The sequence below is a fragment of the Argiope bruennichi genome, chromosome X2 (genome assembly GCF_947563725.1).
Source record: "Argiope bruennichi chromosome X2, qqArgBrue1.1, whole genome shotgun sequence".
NCBI classification, from domain to species: Eukaryota; Metazoa; Arthropoda; class Arachnida; order Araneae; family Araneidae; genus Argiope; species Argiope bruennichi.
Genome location: NC_079163.1, coordinates 40,802,115 through 40,810,756, shown reverse-complemented (window position 1 = coordinate 40,810,756; position 8,642 = coordinate 40,802,115). Strand labels below are relative to the sequence as shown.

The 8,642-nt window shown below is 27.1% G+C and overlaps 1 protein-coding gene across 2 annotated transcripts in view; it reads right to left on the bottom strand.

The window, feature by feature from the left end:
* Positions 1–2,449: 2,449 nt before the first annotated feature.
* Positions 2,450–8,642, bottom strand: part of LOC129960214 (A disintegrin and metalloproteinase with thrombospondin motifs 9-like) — a 344,112-nt gene continuing 337,919 nt past the window's right edge. For both annotated transcript variants that reach the window (XM_056073454.1, XM_056073455.1), the window contains one exon: positions 2,450–6,657. The gene's annotated coding sequence lies outside the window, so the exon portion shown is untranslated. The remainder of the gene's footprint in view (positions 6,658–8,642) is intronic.

The following is an 8,642-nucleotide window of genomic DNA, read 5'->3' as shown; positions in this document are numbered from 1 at the left end:
ATAATTATTTAAGATATTAACATACTTTCTGCATTATCCAAGTTACCATTAATTACCAAGAAGCATCTTGGTTGTTGCTTTCTGCTTCATCTAAAATCTTTGCATTTATCTCAAAATACCATGTTAACTCTTGTGATGTTTATGAAATGTTGATGTTTTCTATGGTGTATAAGTAAGTTTCGAATGCAACATTATCTACATGTACAAAATATTTGATTATGGAAATATTTACTAAATATACTTGAAATCATCTACTCAGTAATTGAAATTCATCTGTTTTAAAACATACTGATGTAATTATATTCGAATTATCATTCAGAATAACAGGATTTAATCATTTTTATGCATTTCGTGAATGTTCCTTATGAATAATTAACGAATGTTTTTAATTGTAAAATACAAAGATGATTTCTGCTGTGGAATTATATATACTCTTATCAATTCAAATTTCATTACAAATTTGAATGTAAATTATCAGAAAGGATATAGTATACTTATACAGAAATATTATATTCTAAAATAATATTGTGCTTTTGAGAATTTTGGAAAATGGCCCGCAGAAAACTTGCTTTCTAAAGTTATGTCATTTATGATGTATTAACCTGGATGTATTTTATTTTATGCGTCGGTAAACTGCATTTAAAGTTCGTCAGTCAACAGGTTTTGAAATTTTTTTAAAAAAATTTCAAATCTTATTTTCAATGTGTGTTTTTTACAGCTACTTGTAAAATTTTCTTACCAAAAAAGTTAAAACTGTGTGCAAATGTCCTCTGATTCAAGAAAACAAAGTCATTTATATATAATTAAATATTTTCAGTGAAAAAAGCATTAAATATTCTCTAGACTAAAAAAAAGCAGGATGGATCTCAAAGGTAAAAAAATGGATATTTATGTCGGAATATATGAGTATATCAAACGGGAAGACGGAAATTAACATATTCAATCCATCTAACTGGATATAAGCATTAGAACTCAATAATTATTTGATTATATTTATGTCATGCATCTCTAAACAACAACTTAACAAAGTGTTAAGTTCAAGATTACAGTGTACTGGAGTTTTGTCAGAAACTTTATTCTACAATATATAATTCATAATAAAATTGATAATGATTTATTTTGCCATTAAAATATCTCAGACGAACTTTAATTGCATGCTGTGAAAAAGCTTACACCAAATTCACTTTTGTATTTTACAGTATATCGAATTGCAATTTATCACTGTTTAGGTTTCATGCATGTAAATAATATTATTTAAAAATGTAGTTGTTTGAAATAGTTGTTCATATGTAGATTCGTTTTTAATTTTCATTTTCGTAGTGTGTTTGTTGACATAAACGTAATACTTTTTCTGTTAAACTTATCGCTGCACATACTTGTATCATCATAAAATTAATAAATGTTTTTTGTTTAATGTGCTTTTACTTTAGAGTAAAGTAAAGTGATTTTACTTACATTTATTGAACTAATGCATTTCATGAGATGAAATAAGGAATTATTTTAGACACGATGTTAAATTCTAAAACACCACGAATATTTTTTTTACCGATACATTATAAAAAATTTGAACATATGAGATCTGAAGTCAAACTGTTATCATTACTATTTATGAAAAAAGGTAATTCTATAACATATGTTCTGTTCAGCACTCAATACATTGTTTTTTAAATCATTTGCTAACACTAATGAATGTGCAATTTTAAAAATGGCGAAAATATATTGCGTGTTATCTGCTCCCAGTTTTACTGAAATCAGCAATCAAATGATAATTCCAGATAAGAATGATTCGTAATTACTCCATAGTTTCTCCGAGGGAAAAAAAATTAAGGAACGTGCAGGAAAACTGTTAACTCTGTTTCAAGAAGTAACACAGCTTTTTTCCAAACGATATGCGTGTATATCATCTTTCACCATTATTAACAGAATTTCTTATACTTTTTGGTTTACGCGTAAGGAGAGCGAGTGGGTTTTGGTTTAAGTGAAAAAAATCGAGAAAATATATATATGTCATTTAGAGTTTATTTATATGGGCTATTTTTTTAATAAATTCTTTAAGATAACTCTAATCGGAATCTTTTTTTACTAAAATTTTCATTATGATGTAATTTTTTTATTTATATTTATAAAATAAAATAAAAAGTGCGGGATCACTTTTTTGCTGCGATTATTTATGTTTTAATAATAAATAGGAAATTAAGGATAAGTAAATAAAGTTGATACTGTAAAAATAAACTGTACTGTGAGTGCGATTTAGAAAACGAGTGAGCATTTTTTGATATAACTCTGTTTTTCACAGTTTTTTCGACTACCAATAATTTTCCACAAAATAATAATGAATAATTTCAATAATCGACCTGGGCACCATTATTCTTATGTCTCAAAAGAAAAAAATGAAACATGAGTGGATTGTTGATAATGAAAAACATTTTATTTAGTATTGCATGCATTCTTTACAATAAATACAACGACATTCATCAACAATAATACAAAATTGAACAAAGTTAGTTTTAAACAAAAGAACAGATATACATTTATAGACAAAAAAAATAATAAACTACATAGTTCGGAAAAAAGGACATAAATTCCTAGAAATCTAGAAATTCATTATCAGTTTAGGAATAAGAATACATGAGCAACAGCAAGACCACCAACTTTTTATTCTATATGCAGACGTATTAAATAGTGGAAATCCATTGTTTTAATTATATTTAAGATTTACTTAAAACAAACAAATTAATAATTTTTTGATAGCATTTATATCGAGCAGTCAATTTTTTAAATTCAATTCGAAACTATCATCTGAAGTATACCTTAACAATATGTAAGTGGTCAAAAGAGAAGTCATAAGATTATAAGAAGATATATTTTAAAGATCCAAATGTACCTCAAATGTAATGCTTGTACAAAGAACACACAGCAGTTTGGCGACAGTGACGATGACAAAACATATTTTGAAAAATTTGGCATAAAAAGCACAAGCATGCTCTTCATTGGCAAGTCAAACAGTATTGCAATTACATACTATAATTGGATATTCTACTCCAGTCACAACCAAGACTCGTTTGACCATTTAAAATACCTCAAATTAACACATACATAATTAAAAATAACAACAAAAAAGATATATTAGAAAAAATTCTTAAAGTATTATATAAAGAAAAGGCAGTTTTTAAAGCTCGTCACTTGTTCATGCTTCTATACCAGTCACCACTTTCAAAATAAATTAAGTGCTTCTAGTCAAATGTCAATGAAAGGAATGGGCAGGCCTTTCGTAATAAGATGTTGTCACTATATTGTCATTATTTTATCAACTCAAACATTGCAATGAAAAACTAAAATGTAAAAAGGAGGAAAAAAAAAGAAAGAAAAAATATTTAGTAAAATAAAATTAAAGCCTCTAAATGCATCCTTGAATAAAATAGTACAGCTTTTATCAAAAATCACATAAATAATATAATACAAATTGTTAAGAAATGATACAATAAATAAAAAATAAGTTCCTACTGCCAAAAGAGCAAGTAGGAAAAAAAAATGTTACCAATTCGATACAAATGGTAAAGGCAGTCATTTGAATAGATTTGTCAAAATAATTTATTTCCATCAAATCATGAGCAATATTAGAAATTTTAGTTAGAACGATATTTAAGATATACATATTAGAACTGTTGTGGCAGGAATTAGAAAGTATCTCGGATAGTTTTTAATTTTTGTTTGCATATTATTAAAATATACAATTCTCTTTTTAATAGCATGTAAAAATTTGCAAATTTGTATCAATGATTACGAAAGAAATATTTATATAAGAAATAAATGATACACTGCATTTAAAACACTGACAACAAATTAATTATTATAAATATAACAAATTCAATAACTAGGAATCAAATGGCATTTGCACAGCTAGCTGTGTAAACAAAATATCAGCAATCAAAAGAATTAAGAAAGAAGAATTAAATTATTTCAAAGTATTAAATTATTTCAAAAAAGTTAGAGTAAAATTATAATAACTTTCATAGTCTCTTTGTAGGGATAAAACATGCTTTAAAATTTTGTATCGATATCAATGTGTATATTAACAGTCATGGTCTGCTCCATGAAAAACACATATTAAAGCTTTAAGAAAGTAAGTACAGAACAAAGAGGTTTTTAATTCCAATTTTGCTACAGCCCACACAAGATTAATCACATCAGGGACAAGGTTCAGGAATCTATTCATTTTCAGAGAGATATATTTCAGTTTCTTCACTTAAATTCTTTAGGATCGTTGATTCTTTTCTGTAAACATCATGCATTGCAGTTATAAATGGATATCCACAATATTTATAAATGGACGAATAGCAAGATACAAATAGTCATTAAAATATTTGACACTGATTAACGAATCATTTAAAAAAATCTTAGGATCAATAGAAATATTTTGATCAGTTTATAAAATTGCCTTTTTCATTAATGTTTTATTCTCTCAACGTACAATTTAGTTCTCCCTACAACAAAGTACAGTGAAAAAGTTTTGATATTCAGTGATCAAGGAAAAAAATTGTAATGCAAGACCACAGAAACAGAGGAGATTTAACTTACTTTCATGAGTTGTGAATGATAAAAGCAAATTATATATTATTAAGATAATTTTGGAACAAAAGTAATATGCTATTAAAATTCCCTATCTTGCACTGTTACATTTATTATGGAATGAACTTTCATCTCCATTAGCACAAAATATTGGACAATATCTATTCGATATTCGGAATATTCCGCAATATCGTTAAGATATCCTAGCAAATGTACAGATTATCTTGTGCTAATAAAGACATGATTTACATGACAAAAATTCCTGCTATAGATTAGTAAATGTAAACTTGGAGACTGGATGTACAAATGCAGTTAGCATTTAATTAATCAGACTTGTATTCAAAACGTATGAAGCATGCAAGGAAAAAAATGATAAATGATACTGAAAGCTCCAATATGAGCTCTTCAAAAAATGTATCAAACAAGTTTTGCCATTTCTGATGCTATGTTTTGGTTAGAAGGCAACTTTCATCTTATTTACTAATATGAGTTAGTTTTGAGCATATTTTATTTTCCCATATGGAATATATATATATATATATATTCAAAACATACTGTGCGAAGCTCGAATCTCTATTCATTATTCATTATTTTATAGACACAGAACTGTTTCTGTTTTATTTTTTAAGCGACAATGATTATGCAGGCAACATACATGGTCGATAAAAACTAATTCTGAAAATGAACACAACTTCATTTTACTCATTTTGTTTGAATATATTAGAAATAACACATTTGAAAGAGGGAAAATATTTGTTTCTAACAGTTTTTCTTTCTGCAAAAAATTGTCTCTCCCCCCTCCTCTTCATGCTGGTGTAAACTTGTTAATAAAGGGCAATTTCAAGTTCAATAAAAAAAGAAACGCTTTAGTTCAAAATAAAGTGTCATTTAGTATCATTGTAAGTACAGATACAATATTTAGAAACTTTCAATTTATGTATAGAAACACGTCAGTTTGTTTAATCTTCATTATCTGTATATATAGTACAGAAGATGAAGCAATTCATGCAATTATGGATAATGAAATCGCTCATTTCCTAGTGACTGGCCATTTTAGGAATAAGTTTTTGAAATATTTGCTCATAATCATATTTATGCTAATAAAATACATAAACCTAAGAACAAATAAATTTATAAAAGACATTCTGTCATTTGACAATCCAGTTTCATAAAAAAATGTATGAAATGGGATGACAATGTACTATTTAGAACGACAATGTATTGAGTTTAGAGCGAATAATATTAAATTTAGAATCCTTTAAGATTTTTGAACATAGGAAGATAAACCAAGCAACGAAATATTCAAAGAAAATAATTTTAGTAAACAACATTACATTAGAATTACAAATGCATTTATTCTCACATATTTTTTAAAGTTAAAAATCAAATTTTTTGAGTGGAAATAAAAGCACAGTGAATTATGACGAGAGATAATGAAGTGGGGACTCAGTTCATTATAACTCACCGTCAAAACACATTTTATGAGACCATTGCGGATTATTTCTTCCAAAATAATACGCATTTAAAAAGCACTAGACATCCTAAGTTCTACTAAAATAACGATACAAGATGGTATACATTTTATGAAGGAAAGAAACTTATTAATTCATCAATTATGGTGAGCAGTAAAAGCACATTTTTAAAATCAAATCAATGTTAATTTTATAATTAGTAACAAAAATGAATTTTGTATTTTCACCACTTCTTATAGCATTCATTTTGGCAGTTGTCAATAGTACCCACAAAAATGTTTGCACTGAAAAATAATGCCTGTGAGACATTTGTTCATTGGTCCACATCCTTAGACATAATTGAATTCCACTTTACTTCTCAATTCCTGTCATTCTACTTTCAGTCATGGACGAGTCCAATTCAATTAGAATTGACTCGTTTAATCACAGTCCTTGACTGAAAGAATTGAGAATGTTTGGTGGGCTGAAGTAGGCTGCTGCCTGCAGTAGCCTTCGGGTTGTTTTTCTATTCCGGTGCAATTATCTGCTGCAGAAAGTAACATAACACAGGAGTAGAGTACAACTCTTTGGCAACATCTTATGTTTACGTGGCCGGCATGAAGAACAGGGAGTCAGCCTGCAAAACAAAATGTTACATAAATTTGAGCAAGAGATTTAATAATAAAAAAGTCATATATATATATATATATATATATATATATATATATATATATATATATATATATATATATATATATATATATATATATATATATATATATAATGATTTCTTTCTACTTTTATTTAATTTAATTCTTAATTTCCAATTTTTTTAATTCGTAAGCGAATCAATATTACTTTATTCTAAAAGTTTCTCTTATTCTGTGATATAAACTCCTTTTTCTTCGTTTTCCTACACCACGACCAAAAGACTAAGAATCACTTACGCCTATGTAAGTGTTTTCAAAGAGGAGTTTCAATATTTTAAAGGGTGTGTTAGAAATAATTAAATAAAATTGAGGGATTTGGATGAGGAAATAAGACAGCATTGAAGAATAAAATAGCATGAGCAAATTTAAGATAAACAATAAGAAATTAATAAAATTTAAATTATATATATATATATTCTGTAAAAATGGTGTATATCGTAGGCCTAATTTCAGGGGATTCTTGGGTCACGAGGAATCAAAGCTGTTGGACATTTTAGTCTGTATTCCTCACAGAAAAAAAAATCCCTTTTTTTTGAATCCCTGCCTGAGGGTAACCCTTGAGAAAGTCTTCAGGCTTGATTCTTATTTTATTTGGTTTAAGTTTGATACTTTTTTCCTATTAACTTGAATTTTATTGCTATTGTCTTGATTCATCTGTGTGTTAGTAGTAGCTGCATTTGCGCTCTCTAAATGTAATGGTGCTCTTTCTGTTCTTTTTTTTTTTTGAGTTTTTAGTTGAATTAGAAATAATTTTTAGTTGCGATTCCGAAATAATTTAGTTTTGTTTCCAAAATATTTTTAATTTTAGATTGTCTCAGTAGTTTTAATTACCATATGCTAATATTTTTGGTTACTTATATATATATATATATATATATATATATATATATATATATATATATATATATATATATAATGATATTTTAAACTCTTAATTTAAACCAAATTAATTTCCAAAGCTTCATCTTAATTTAGCCCATAGTAATTTCATTATCTTATTTCCTGATACAATTCCACTTTCTGTTTAATTAATTCAACTGAAGCTGTGTAAAAATTACTGCGCAATCACTTCTACGTATCAAATGAAAGTGATCCCATCGTTGCCCTTGTCAAAGGTCACCACGTGTATTGAATTGTCGCGTGGCCGGAAGTCCTATGTTATATAAGACTAGTGATCATTTGTTTCGTCCCTTCTTTCTTACTTCTGCTTTTGTGTCGAGCTGCACCTTCTTGTAAATAATCATGCCTGCCTCCCGAGAGAGAATAAAACGAAATTAAAAATACAACGTCTCTTCTATGTCTTCAAACCTGCCTTCTGCTGCAAACAAAATAATGTTATATATATATATATATATATATATATATATATATATATATATATATATATATATATATATATATATATATATATATAATCGAAAAAGAAAAATTCGTTTAAAAAACAAATCGCTGAAGAATGAAGTTATAAAATAAATAGCGAAAACAGCACAGATTAATAGCGAATAATTAGGAAAATAACAAATTTAATTCATTAAGCAATATTTTCAGAAAGATTTTCTTCACATGCAATTTCATCGATATGAGAATACAGCACACAGAACATTCAAGAATGCATATCTTGTGATACAACTTTTTCCTGTGATATAAACGATTATATGATATCGAAAATAAAATTTTGATGATGAGTGCATTTCGAATCCCTGATCAACCACATCCAATATTGTATATTCTTACCATTTTCTTCAGCGAGAATATGAATTTTAGGAGAATATCACAAGCACATATCGAACAGATATTTTCTATGCCAAAGCAGAATGTTTTACATTTTAAAAATATAGGCTCAGAATAAAATGCCTAAATCTTTCTTTTAATAATGTTAGCGACATTTATTTCTTAAGTAATAGTTATCGAG